Here is a 15,000-nt window from a genome sequence, read left to right on the forward strand (position 1 = left end):
GCCAGCACTAAATTTTCTCTTATTTCCATTTCTTCTTTTTTTCAGGTGTGAACTTATTTGTAGTATTTAGCATTTGCTAGATTTCATCTCAAATACGAGTATACCAAATGGAAAGATTAGTTGAAGCAGATCTCTATACAGTTATGAATACATTATATACTAGTTTATAGTTAAGAATATCAGATGTCAACGTAAAGCCCCTCTACCTAACTATTCCTTTCTTGCAAGTAGATACAAGAATTCATTGCCATCATATGATTTGACAACGTTTCTTGTTTGATTATTTTAGTGAATAGGAATATGTACAAGTGTAAAAACATGAACGGAGAGTGTTCGTTCTCTTTAGGTTGTTATCATGTCATCTGTTAGTTAACATCGTTAAATCATCGTTGTTTTCTTTCCCATAACAATATGACCAAATATTCAAGCAATTACTGTTGTGAGTGGAGTTTCCTTTCCTTTCTTTTTTGGCGGTATGGCCACCTTCCATATCCAGACTAATGGGTCTTCTCTTTCACATCTGCTGTCACTGTGTCAGTCTAATCCATTTCCTGGGTGGAGTCCGTTCCTCCCTTCCCTTAATTACCCAGTGGTTCTTATCTTCTAGAGTTCGAATCGATTACGTTGCCTTTTGAGATCGGTTTAGGAGGGTCAGTAGGATAAGGAGGAGGAGGGGAAAGGTCAGTCAATTGGTCAGTTACTCGGCCACCTCGAAGTTTCATATAAGGTACGTATCTAAAAGTAAGCCAGAGTTGAAATTCTTCAACAGAATAACTGATTGTGAGGTAGGGAGGGGCAAAGTTTGTATTTTGAATTAATGAATGCTGCATTCTATTGATAGTGAAATGTCCAATATGATACGAAAAAACTTGTATTTTCTATCTATTTGATCATATCTCATTTACATTCATTTTGATATCACAATTATAAGGGATACTTATCAAGATTTTTTCATATGGTACTTTTGTTTTGTTCTCTAGTAGAAGTGTATATGGGTGTATGTTTGTGTGCCGTGTGTGTATGTATTACCTAGTATTTATTTAAGACTGTTGGATGAATGCATGTTCTTATGGTTTTTATTCAAGAAACTTGGGCCAAGAAGGCACAACTGCTATAAAAACGTGAATCTAAAAAAAGAAGAAGAAGAAAAAAAAAGAAATAGCGAAACTGGTGTCGCAGAATGTCTGAAATAATTAAACGATATGAGAAGTCTGTAATAAAGTTATTATGTATTGTTATAACGAGATAAAAGGGAAATGCTATGTCTTAGTTTTCTTTTTTACATTTTGTCGGTATATAAATGTTTATATGAAGAATTTGTTATATATCTAGTATTCTACTATTGTAGGTTCTCTATGTGGATCTATTTCCTTCCAAGTCGACTAATGGGCCATGTGTGCTCATAAATGTCATCCGTGTTCTTAAGAAAACCAACCTTTCAATTAAATAAAGCCGACTAAGTCATGACAATGTTTACGTGTGTGATGTTTTGGATACATTGAGTGTATAACTAAATATTCCCATTTTTTTAATTTAAATATTCTAACACAGTGGTTATATAAGACAACAATTTCTTAGGAAGAGTGACATGTCTTCCATTTAAGTTCTTATTCCCAAATGTACAAGCATGCGCAGGAACGATTAAATTATGGATATCTTCAAAATCGTCAGGAAAGCCTAAAGATAAATTTTTGGAGTTATTCCAGTAAAATAAAAAAGAGAATGAATCAAACTTAAACAGTTCAAAAAACTTCATTCATATGGAAAGTGCTCTGATTTGTTAAGTCGAAAACTAGTTCTGAAATTGTCCATTCCGCCTTGAATGCTGATATTGAATCAGGTAATCTGGTTGCAAGCATAATGCTATTAGATGCAATAGCACATCAAACTTCGTTTGATAGTTTTCTACAATATTCATAGAAATTTGTGGGAAATACTTACTATGATCCGCCACTAAAGATTTTATGTAATTCAATCGCTGGATTGTTTCTATAAATAAGATGATCTTGGTGCAGCAATTGTTTTGTTGTGAAAAGAAGAAGGAAACTGGGTCATTTCCCCTGTCATGAATTTTTCAATATAGTATATTGTTAGGGATGAAAAGCTATGTATAATGAGGGAGATCTTGACTAACATAGCGTGGGATAACTGAATTTCTCCAAATTTATAATACACGGAAAATTCTGTATATTTTAAGCAATGGTTCGTAGGGCAATTTAAAAAAAAAAATACCTGAAAGATAACGAAAGTCGTTTTGGGACATCGTTGTTTTCTCTGTGTTGGGATTAATTACTTGGTGATTGCATTTAGCAATCATTGTCCTGTTTGAGCTTTCAAAGGGAATCATAGTGTTTAAGTGAAAATTTTATAAATGCTCAATAGCTGAAATAAGCATCTAATTGTATATTATGCAATAGTTTTAAAGTATTAATGGTTGTCAAATTACTCTCATGACTCAACAAAGTCAAGCCTAGAAAAGTTACCTGATAATTACAAGGTATATTATTGTCATTTAATATAAAATTTTGGGTGTCCTCCCACTTCCCAAATCTAATGAACATAATGATACCAGTATCTGACGAAAAATCTATAATCCTATCATTCCGGTTCACTTGGCGACTGCGTAAATTAGACTTGAGTTTATTGATACTTTGATATGGAATCATGGTCATTGGAGTATAATGCGAGCTAACGTGCTACATGTAAAAAACATTAATGTATGCACTTTGACTGTTTTCTTTTTATTCTTTTATTGTGGAGTTGTTTAGTAACTCAGTCGCCAAGTGTTGACATACGAATTGTCCAAGTGGATGTATTACAAAGCTATTATGAATTACTTTGATAGATTATGTTCATCTTATTATGGTCGTTCTGCACCGGGGGAGCATCGTTATTCATCGTGACAAGGCTCATCGCACGTTCGTCTTTAAGATGATTTCTATTCATTGTACCCTTGTAGTTAATGTTTTCCTACGACAGGTTTTCCGTAATAGTGGGTGGCTCGGTTGGTATACCACTTTTCTGAAGTTTTATTGATTTCCCTGTTTGGCTATTCCTAAATTTGTTCCAAAGTCCCCGTTCTTATTTTTATTTCAAGACAATTACCTTTAATATTTCAAACGAGTTAGTACATAAGAAAATCAATTTAATTTATTCCTGTTTTGGTTTGAGGCAATGGCCGAATCCTAAATATAAGGTATTTTTCTTATTGCGTTGTTTGGTATTCAGAGTGTAAACAACTTCATTGCCATCACACGACGGTGGTATATAGAAACCGCCCAATTTAAAAAGTTTTTTGCATGCGTTAAACAAAAGTTGTTCTTATACTGTATAATTCACAGTCCTTGTGAGCACAGTGTAAATTATGATTAAAATACGAAAATCTAAAGATTTTTATTATTTTACGCTTCACCCCGATGGAGGGGATAAAAAAGGAGACCGTCCAAACATTTTTCTCTCTATTTTCAAACTGACGTTGCAACCAATATTTTAGATTAGGAATTAGGTACGCAGCACAATGTGTTAAGTATTTACCACTGTTATTAAGTTTCATTTGGCATTCCAGCTTGTTCCAATTTTTTTCTGATACTCCGCTTTAATATACTGTATTGGATTTACTATTGAAGTTTTTGCTAAACATCTGGTACTGTTTTCTTCTACATGATAGCCACAATAAAACAAAATATTTGAATTGTCAGAAAGGATACTATATAAATTCTAGTAAGCATCGCTTTTCCACCTCATGCTAGATTCGAAGACTAATGTAGAATGTAGATGATCTGTTTATTGATCTTTATAGTAAATATAATAATTTCTTGGCCGTTTTATTGTGAGTGATAATTAAATTATGATAAGGATATTAGCATAAACCAGTTTTATTAGTTATGGAAGTTCCACAATCCATATTATAATAAATGAAATGCTACTAGTATCTTTATTAATGTAACCCTTATTATCTAATGCTTTAGTAACTGATCAACAATACAACAGCGTTCTTTAGTGGCCAAAGTCTTTCTGAAAAATCTTCAAACATTGTAATCACTCTACAACGACTATCATTTTGACATTAATCCTGCGTTTTAATTTTACAATAATTCAACTTTTGTTTGAATTTCACTGTCCAGCTCGTTTTCTCGAGAGACGTTTGCTTCCATGCCATCGTTATTTGGCCCAATGCTTTACCTCAGCTCCACTTTATAAGAATGTAAAGGAAGGAAACTGTATATCATAGAGGCATAAATCAAATATTTCTTTTTGTTCCTTTTTTTTAGGGGGGGGGGGGGGGCTACAATGACTAAGAGCTTCTTGCTATTATACAAGTTTTTAGTTTTCAAACTTCTCATAACATTTTACGTGGATATATTATCAAAGAAAATATATATTGGCATTATTTCTACCTATTTTATAGGTTTGATCTTCATTTTAAAACTGAGAAGTACATGGTTTATATTTCACGCAAGCAAGATTGGCTTCAGTTTAGAGTGTAACAAAAAGTCTTATTTAAAAAAAAATATATAAATGTTTTTATAGCTGTTAAGCATTTTACTTTCATTCCTAAATAAAGGGCTTCTTTAAGGATTCATATAGATTAAATGTCGTAAAAACAAGGCACTGAAATTATGAATTATCCTCAGAGACCATAAAAAATGTACACAAATGTCATGAAATTTATTTTTTTTTTCTGTTAGGAATGTGCTTATGTATCTTAGGAAATTGTTCCTCGCCAGGGTAGTCCTTTAAAGCTTACTAATTAAGTTTATAATCAATTCACTTGTATAGCCTTCTTTTGAGAAAAACGAGCATGTGGTGTTTTAAATATATGGTAATCATACATACATATACCAAGGCACTTCCCCCAATTTTGGGGGGTAGCCGACATCAACAAATGAAACAAAACAAAAAAGGGGACCTCTACTCTCTACGTTCCTCCCAGCCTAACAAGGGACTCAACCAAGTTCAGCTGGTACTGCTAGGGTGCCACAGCCCACCCTCCCACATTATCCACCACAGATGAAACTTCATAATGCTGAATCCCCTACTGCTGCTACCTCCGCGGTCATCATGGTAATGGCTGTGCTAAAGAAATTTCATTTTTTTTTTTACTATGAAATTGTAAATCTTAACTTAACTTTTATTGCTAATCATTTCCCTTGATTTGCTCAGCAATTCGAGCATTAGCCTCATTAATGATAAGCCACAATGTGGTCTAATGTTTCAGGGTTTTTGTTTGAATATTTTCATGAAGGTAATCATTGTAGAATAGTGTCTTTAAAATTTTAATAATTAATTATTTTAAATCCCTCTTGATTCTCATGACGGAAACATCAAAAAATTTAGCATCGAAATTTCCATACAATGAAACGAAAATGGCTTCCAGAAACCAAGTCAAATATAGGGCTGACGTTTATTAGGTGTTGGCAGCAAGCTTTGAATATGGGAATTTGCAAAAATACGCGTTTCTTACCATTTCATGTGTTATTTCTATTATTGACCATAGACCTTCATTATCAAAGGCACGATACATCATCATAATTGCTATCAGAATAACTTCGTATTTCATTTCAATTTATTTCATTATTTACGTTAACGTCCTCTTTAACCTAAAGCACTATTGCGACCTCCATTATCGTTATTGACAGTAGTTTTGAAGTTACCGCCGATGATCCAACAATCTTCATCTGTGCCTAACAGTACCTTCTCTGCAGCCACTGTCGATCTTCATCATCATCACCAACATTTCGTTCTTCATCACTATCAATTCACCCTAATCGATGTCGAGGCCACCATCATGACCGAAAATGCGCAGTTGCCGTCACCATGAGCCATCCTCATTATCAGTCCGGCGATGATAACTTTGGATTGACGTCAAAGGATCGAAGTCTTGGCCGGTAGTGACTTGAGGTTCGTCAAGAAGTTTCCTATTGGGTCGAGTTCAGAAAGTGAGTTGTGATGGGAGGTATTAGGATCTCTTCTCCTCCCCCCCCCCCTCCTTCCCTCAACCAATGTCACCTGTCTCCCTTTTCACATCCGATATTTTCGTCTCGAGGCAAATCCTTTGGGACTCGACCAGGTGCAGAAATTAAGCAACTCGAAATCTAACAGATACCTATCTCACTGCATGTAATGGATTTATTTTAGGTTTTGAATAACATTCATATTGCTAAGAGTTGTGCAAAAGAGTTGTGCATTATATATATATATATATATATATATATATATATATATATATACATATATATATATATATATATATATATATATAAGTTATATATATATATATATATATATATATATATATATATATATACAGTATATATATACATATATATATATATATATATATATATATATAATGTATATATATTTTATATATTTATGCTACGGGGGTATTAAACAATTAGAATAGCGCCAACGTATGCCTGCTTGTCGTAAGAGGCGACTAAAAGGGACAGGACGAGGGGTCTGGGAATCCCCTCTCCTGTATTATAATCCTGTGAGACAAAAGAGGTGGAGCTGGGGGAAGAGTGACTGCTCCCCGCACTCTAGTTTTGGGGTGTTTGAATGTGCGTGTATGTAGTACGATAGAGAGTAAAAGATGTGAGATTGGAAGTATGTTTAGGAATAGAAGGATGGATATCTTGGCTTTGTGTAAGACAAAGATAAAAGGGAAAGGTGAAGTGATGTTTGGTGAAATGTCTGGTAGAGTGTCTGGGATTGAAAGGGGAAGAGCAGAGAAGGTGTGGCTTTATTGCTGAGTGAATGGATGATAGGTAAAGTAGTGAAATGGAAGGAGATATCATCTAGGTTAATGTGGATAAGGGTTAGGTTGGGCAGGGAATGTTGGGCTATTGTCAGTGCGTTTGGACCAGGTTGGGAGAAAAGTGAAGAAGAGCGTAATGAGTTCCGGAATGAATTAACTAGGTGTGTAGAAGGACTGGGTAGAAGGAATTATGTAGTTGTCATGAGTGACTTAAATGCTAGAGTGGGCGCTGGAGAGGTAGAAGGTGTCATTGGGAAGTATGGCATACCAGGTGAAAATGAGAGTGGTGAGAGACTGGTAGATATGTGTGTTGAGCAAGAGATGGTGATAAGTTCTAGCTTATTCAAAAAGAAAGATAAAAACAAGTATACTTGGGTAAGGGTGGCAATTGGAAGAGTGGTAGAAAGGGCATTAATGGATTATGTGTTGATAACTAAAAGAATGTTTGGAAGATTGAAAGACGTGCACGTGTTTAGTGGTATGGCTAACAGTATGTCTGATCATTTTTTGGTGGAAGGAAAATCAGTTGTAACAAAAGAGTGGGGGAATAGAGTAGGTGGATGTAAAAGGGAGCTAGTGAGGGTTGAAGAGCTAATAAAACTGGTGGTGAAAAGTAAATATCAAGAAAGGTTGAAAATGGCATATGACAAAGTGAAAGTAAGAGAAACTGGTAATTTAGAGGAATGGAAGTTAGTAAAAGAAAATTTTTTGGGAATTGCAAGTGATGTACTGTATGTGGCAAGAAGTTTGTTGGAGGCAGTATGAGGAAGGGCAGTGAATGGTGGAATGAAGGAGTGAAGGTAAATGTGGAAGAGTAAAAGATGGCTTTTGAAGAATGGCTGCAGAGTAATAGTTTAGAGAAGTATGAAAGATATAGAGAGAAAAATGTAGAAGTAAAGCGCAAGGTAAGTGAGGCAAAGAGGGCAGGTGACCTGAGGTGGGGTCAGGGATTTGGTCATTCATATGAAGAGAATAAGAAGAAGTTTTGGAAAGAAGTAAAGAGAGTAAGAAAGGCTGGTTCAAGAATTGAAGAAACAGTGAAAGATGGAAATGGAAGGTTGTTAAAAGAAGAGGCAAAGAAAAGGTGGGCAGAATATTTTGAAAGTTTACTGAATGTTGACGATAATAGGGAGGCAGATATATTTGCTGTTGCAGGTGTTGAGGTTCCAGTGATGGGAGATGAGAATGAAAGAGAGATTACAAGAGAGGAAGTGAGGAGAGCACTAGATGAAACGAGAGTAGGAAAAGCATCTGGTATGGATGGTGTGAGAGCCTAGATGTTGAAGGAAGGGGGTGTGACTATATTTGAATGGTTGGTGAGATTGTTTAATATGTGTTTTGTGTTGTCAATGGTACCAGTAGATTGGGTTTGTGCATGTGTTGTACCACTATATAAGGGTAAGGGAGATGTGCATGAGTGTTGTAATTCAAGGGGTATTAGTTTGTTGATTGTAGTTGGAAAAGTGTATGGTAGAGTACTGATTAGTAGGATTAAGGATAAAACAGAGAATGCAATCTTAGAAGTACAGGGTGGTTTTAGAAGAGGTAGGGGTTGTATGAATCAGATTTTTACAGTTAGGCAGATATGCGAGAAATATTTAGCAAAAGGCAAGGAGGTGTATGTTGTGTTTATGGATCTGGAGAAAGCGTATGATAGAGTTGATAGGGAAGCAATGTGGAATGTGGTGAGGTTATATGGAGTTGGTGGAAGGTTGTTGCAAGTAGTGAAAAGTTTCTACAAAGGTAGTAAAGCATGTGTTAGAATAGGAAATGAAGTGAACGATTGGTTTCCGGTGAGAGTGGGGCTAAGACAGGGATGTGTGATGTCGCTGTGGTTGTTTAACTTGTATGTTGATGGAGTAGTGAGAGAGGTGAATGCTCGAGTGCTTGGACGAGGATTGGAACTGGTAGACGAGAATGACCATGGATGGGAGGTAAATCAGTTGTTGTTTGCGGATGATACTGTACTGGTTGCAGACGCGGAAGAGAAGCTTGGCCGATTAGTGACAGAATTTGGAAGGGTGTGTGAGAGTAGAAAGTTGAGAGTTAATGTGGGTAAGAGTAAGGTTATGAGATGTACGAGAAGGGAAGGTGGTGCGAGGTTGAGTGTCATGTTGAATGGAGAGTTACTTGTGGGGGTGGATCAGTTTAAGTACTTGGGGTCTGTTGTTGCAGCAAATTGTGGAGTGGAAGCAGATGTACGTCAGAGAGTGAATGAAGGATGCAAAGTGTTGGGGGCAATTAAAGGAGTAGTAAAAAATAGAGGGTTGGGCATGAATGTGAAGAGTTCTGTATGAGAAAGTGATTGTACCAACTCTGATGTATGGATCGGAGTTGTGGGGAATGAAAGTGACGGAGAGACAGAAATTGAATGTGTTTGAAATGAAGTGTCTAAGAAGTATGGCTGGTGTATCTCGAGTAGATAGGGTTAGGAACGGAGTAGTGAGAGTGAGAAAGGGGGTATGAAATGAGTTAGCAGCTAGAGTGGATATGAATGTGTTGAGGTTGTTTGGCCATGTTGAGAGAATGGAAAATGGTTGTCTGCTAAAGAAGGTGATGAATGCAAGAGTTGATGGGAGAAGTACAAGAGGAAGTCCAAGGTTTGGGTGGATGGATGGAGTGAAGAAAGCTCTGGGTGATAGGAGGATAGACGTGAGAGAGGCAAAAGAGCGTGCTAGAAATAGGAATGAATGGCAAGCGATTGTGACGCAGTTCCGGTAGGCCCTGCTGCTTCCTCCAGTGCCTTGGATGACCGCGTAGGTAGCAACAGTAGGGGATTCAGCGTTAAGAAGCTTTGTCTGTGGTGGATAACGGGGGAGGGTGGGCTGTGGCACCCTAGCAGTACCAGCCGAACTCGGTTGAGTCCCTTGTATGGCTGGGAGGAACGTAGAGAGGAGAGGTCCCCTTTTTTGTTTCATTTGTTTGATATCGGCTACCCCCCAATATTGGGGGAAGTGCCTTGGTATATGTATATATATGTATATATATATATATATAGTTAGATAGATAGATAGATAGGTAGATAAATGCATGTACATGCGTGTATATATATATATATATGTATATATGTATATATATATATATATATATATATATATATATATATATATGTATATATAGATAAATAGATATATGTATATATAGATAGATATATAGATAGATAGATGTATATGCGTATATATATATCATATGCATATAAATATATATATATATATATATATATATTTATATATAGCTAGATAGATAGATAGATAGATAGATAAATGCATGTATATATATATATATATATATATATATATATATATATATATATATATATATATATATATATATATATATATATATACACACACACACACACACACACACACACACATATATATATATATATATATATATATATATATATATATATATATATATGTATGTGTGTGTGTATGTGTGTGCGTGTGTGGGAACCGTTTCCCTTGACTTCGCCTGTCGTCCGTATTTGTAAAAACGAAATCCTCCACCGCCACATTTAAACTGTCACTACTGGAAGGGTTATTTAACCCATTTTGCAGAAAACTGTCCAAACTTTAACCGGTTCTTTTACCTGCACAATTTTCTCAACAGTGTCTCTGACCGTCTCGTAACTTCCTTCCTGTTAAGATAATGTTTTTCATGTACTTTCTTTGCTCATTTATCCACTATTTCGCAGTCGTTACGACATTTCTTCTCACTCTTTCGAGTTGCAAACTTTTAACTAGTCTATCTATAGTCTCCCGTGCTATCTATATGACCAACCTTCTAAAAGCCATCTATCCAGTTACCCACCCGAACTTTTTAGAATTCCCTAAATTTATATTTACATTTGTAATCCCCCTCTTTTCTTAGATATATTAAGAGCAAGTAATGAATTTTCGACAGTTTATATTTTTTTATTTTTTTTTTTTTGCATTCACATTTAATATCCACCCCTCATTTTTTTTTTCATAAAGGAGAGCATGGCATATAATATTGACATACAGTTTCAGATTATATTCTATAGATACGCAAGGTTTCTCGCCATCCCTTTGCTTATCCTTAGCCACCTTTCTTCTTTCCCCTTATATGAGAGTCACGTCGTCTCATATAAACCACCATCTATCATATTTACTTTTAAATAAGAATCATAAGTTACTATTACCCATAAGGATTTCATGAACAATAGATTGCATACCTGATAACCATTCAAATATACCATATGATTAGAAATAAGTCGAGAAAAAGACGATGAAGTAAAAGACCGAAATTTTCGTCTCATACCAAGTAAATCTTTAATGATCTTTTGCTTTTGTTCTCCTAACAAGTTTCTCAACAGGTCATCAACTTCTGGGCAAGAGAGATCATCCCTGCTAGAGGACCCGTTTTGTGATGCATGATCATTCCCTATCCGAGGAGGAATTTAATTGAAACACCTGCAACTTCCACCAATCCCTCGGAAATCTTAAATGCAATTGAAAGTTGGGGGAACTGTAAAGGGCCGAGGGACTGCCATTGGCTGATAGCGTTCCCCTTTCCTCCTTTTCCTCTTCATTATATTCTTATCGATCCTCTTACTTTACTAAATAATTTTCTTCTTGCGATCAGTTCTTCCCTCTTCGCTTGATTTGCTGTTTCCGTTCTTTCTACTTTTTAGGAGTGCGGGATGGTACTCCTCGGTCTTCTTTCTTTTAATCAATTCTCTTATTTTCCTTTACTTCGTGCTCTTCACCGTCGTGGAAATGCCTCTCTTCTTCATCATTTTCTTTTTCCTCTCAATCTTCCTCTTCTTGTTCAACGTCATGCTTCTGCTCTCCTTCTAACCAATTTGAATGAAATTGAATTTGTAATTCCTTATATTCTCCGGTTCAGTTCTACGCGGGAACTTATCCGTCCCTTCGAAATAGGGTATCAGAAGTTCTCCTTTGATTCCAGTCCTGATTTGGTGTAATTAGGAATGCAACGGGAATGGTTGTAATCTAAGTGTTAATCTCAGGCCTTGTAAGGTTTATGAAGCGGAAACAGTCTAGGCAATACCCTCTAACAAGCCTGATTTATCTCATTGAATTTTCCCCTGTGAGTGAGTGTATCCTTTTCCCCCCGTGTCATTTTTCATTTTTCATCGTTATCGATGAAAAACACTCATTATATATATATATATATATATATATATATATATATATATATATATATATATATATATATATATATATATATATATATATATATATGTGTGTGTGTGTTTGTGAGTGTATCTTTAATTACGTCGTTATTGCTGTAGGTTTTTACCCTGTATATCTTCAATGCCTGTTGAAATTGCAACACAATGGGATCATGATGTTGGTATTTTCTAAAACATAACATATTTTAGCCATTATCACCACTCTCAGCTGCCACGAGAAAACTGAAGCTAATAAATTGATTGCTCTTAATGATTTAGATGTAATACTTTCATTTGAGTTATAGTATGTGGATTAGATGGTTTTTATTAGCCTAGCTGGTGAAAAATAAGGAAGTGTACATAGCTTAGACCCCGGAGAGTAAATAGTCTAAAGGGTTCTGAAATTGTAATAAAGATCTCCAACGTTCACTTTTCTTAAATCCAGATATTTTGAAGCCTCGCAGAATTAAAGTTGATATATATTTATATAAAGTTACTTAAGTATGCTAGCCCAGCAAGACAAAAGTAAGAAATGAATTAGGAAAACGATCAGTCGCAGAAAGGGCAAACTAAACGCAGCCCCTATCACGTACACAAGACGTTAAAAATTACAGGAAATAGACGTCACTATTCAAAGTTGGCTTCTTGTCCATAATTTTAATAGTCGCGAAAATTCTCGTGGTTAACATGTCACCTTGCTCCTCTACTATGATCGCATTATTTAAATCCATACCACATTCTTACAGTTGACAGGTATTCTTGAATGCAGATAGCCATTGGTCAAACCAGAGTTTTATACATAGGGTCTGTTCAATTAGGTGATGGGGTCAGAGCTAATATATTATATGATGTCTCAAGGGCCCAATTCCCAGGCTTATCCTTTGAGTTAACGAAGAAACCTCTAGTTTTTGTGCATATCATCCATTGGATTGTCTTAGGTCAGCTTTTTTTTTTTTTTTTTTACAGAGGTTACATGCATGGAGTTTTTTTAGTACCCAGTGTCTTATTTAGTCTCCGAACCTCGTTTCTTTTTGCATAAAAAATGGCAAATTGAACACACATCACCAATTAAGCTATCGATATATATTAATTCATTTCTCATTCATTTGCTCACCTATATAGTGGTCTGGTGAAATATTTTCTAGCCCTTTTTTCATAACATGATAACTTGATTTCTCTCTCTCTCTCTCTCTCTCTCTCTCTCTCTCTCTCTCTCTCTCTCTCTCTCTCTCTCTCTCTCTCTCTCATTAAATGTCAGTCTAAAAATTGTGAATTTGTTTCAGCATGCAGCCATGAATTTCCACAGACAATCATGAGACGAATTTATAAGCTAATGAGACTTGTACACTACTTTAAAGCTTCAAGTTAAACTGGTAGCATACTGGCTAAGAAGCCAATGGACTCCAGCATCCGTAACGATGTTTGAACTTATGAATCTGGTATGAATTGAAATAATTTCACCATGCTATTGATACACTGTAACATGTTAGTTAACAATAGAACATATTACACTATTGATATTGTGTACAGCAGAAGAAACCTACTTTGGTTGATAGTGGGTTTGACTCTCCGTTATTTTAATGAATCTGTGTGTGTGTGTGTGTGTGTTTGAAAAAGGGCGTGTGACTAGTTTTCCTTCATTTCACTGAACTTGATATTTATCATGATTAACGTGCTTACCTTTAAAGGTTTAAAGGCCGCCCATGCATAGCGGATGCAAGGACAGTGACATTGCCCTATCAAGCAGGAAAATGCTCTAGAGACTGGACTCGAAACCCAGTATGGCGTTCACCAGTCAGGGTCGTTACCACATTATTATTATTATTATTATTATTATTATTATTATTATTATTATTATTATTATTATTATTAGCCCAGGGGCTCCAACAGAGAAAATAGCCCAATGAGGAAAGGAAAGAAGGAAAAATAAAATATTTTAAGAACAGTAACAACACTACAATGAATACTTCATATATATATATAAAAAAATAAATAATAACAAGATCAGAGGAAGAGAAATATAGTAGAATAGTGTGCCAGAGTGTACCCTCAAGCAAGACAACTATTGTAATTATCGTTTTGATGTTATATACTTTACCACTAAATAAATGTGTACGTTTGGACGTAGATTCGATGTTATTCTTATCATCAGTATTGTTATTATAATTTTTCTTAGAATTCTTATGATTATCATCATCTTTACGAATATTATCTTCGTCAAGATATTATTATTATTATTATTATTACTATTATTATTATTATTATTATTATTATTATTATTATTATTATTATTATTATTATTATTATTATGAAACATGAAAGTACTAAAAGTAATACAAGTCCTTGCGGTGTGTTGTGAGTAACGTCCATAATGATCATGGTGTGACACAATGTTTCGGAATTTCCTAGGAGCTGTTAATACCTGGCAAACGCTGCAGAAGTCTACCATTATTTACAGCACCATTCAGTCTACTATAGGGACTGAAAAACGACACCATTACACATCGCCATCTACAGTAGCAGCAAAGATCGAGATAAAAATATATAATTGAAGAAAGGAGACGTTATGTTCGCGTCGCAAATAGAATATATAGGATAACAATTCCCCCCCCCCTCTCTCTCTCTCTCTCTCTCTCTCTCTCTCTCTCTCTCTCTCTCTCTCTATTTTAAAGGTTAGAACAGGGCGTATGAAGAAGTTATGATAGAATTATATAATAAAAAAAACTCCAATTAAGATTTTATTGTATAATTTGTAATTGAATTTTCTTCGTTTATTTTTTTTTATTTGTTCCTTTATTTATTGCTGTCTGTATAGGCTATATTGTGAATTTATCCTTTGCTTTCTTTTAATTCTTTTGGAAAGACATCATGTTTTGTGTAAGTCTGTAATGGTCCTTCCTGAATAATGATACCAGTCATAATAATAATGTCGATGACAATCATGATAATATTAATGATAATGGTGTTTATAATAATGATGATGATTGAAATCATAATAATGACACTAACATTAATGATAATAATAGTAATAATAATAATTTGCAAAGCTCAAAGCTAGATTGCTTAGGCCTAGTCT

The sequence above is a fragment of the Palaemon carinicauda genome, chromosome 16 (genome assembly GCF_036898095.1).
Source record: "Palaemon carinicauda isolate YSFRI2023 chromosome 16, ASM3689809v2, whole genome shotgun sequence".
Taxonomy (NCBI): domain Eukaryota; kingdom Metazoa; phylum Arthropoda; class Malacostraca; order Decapoda; family Palaemonidae; genus Palaemon; species Palaemon carinicauda.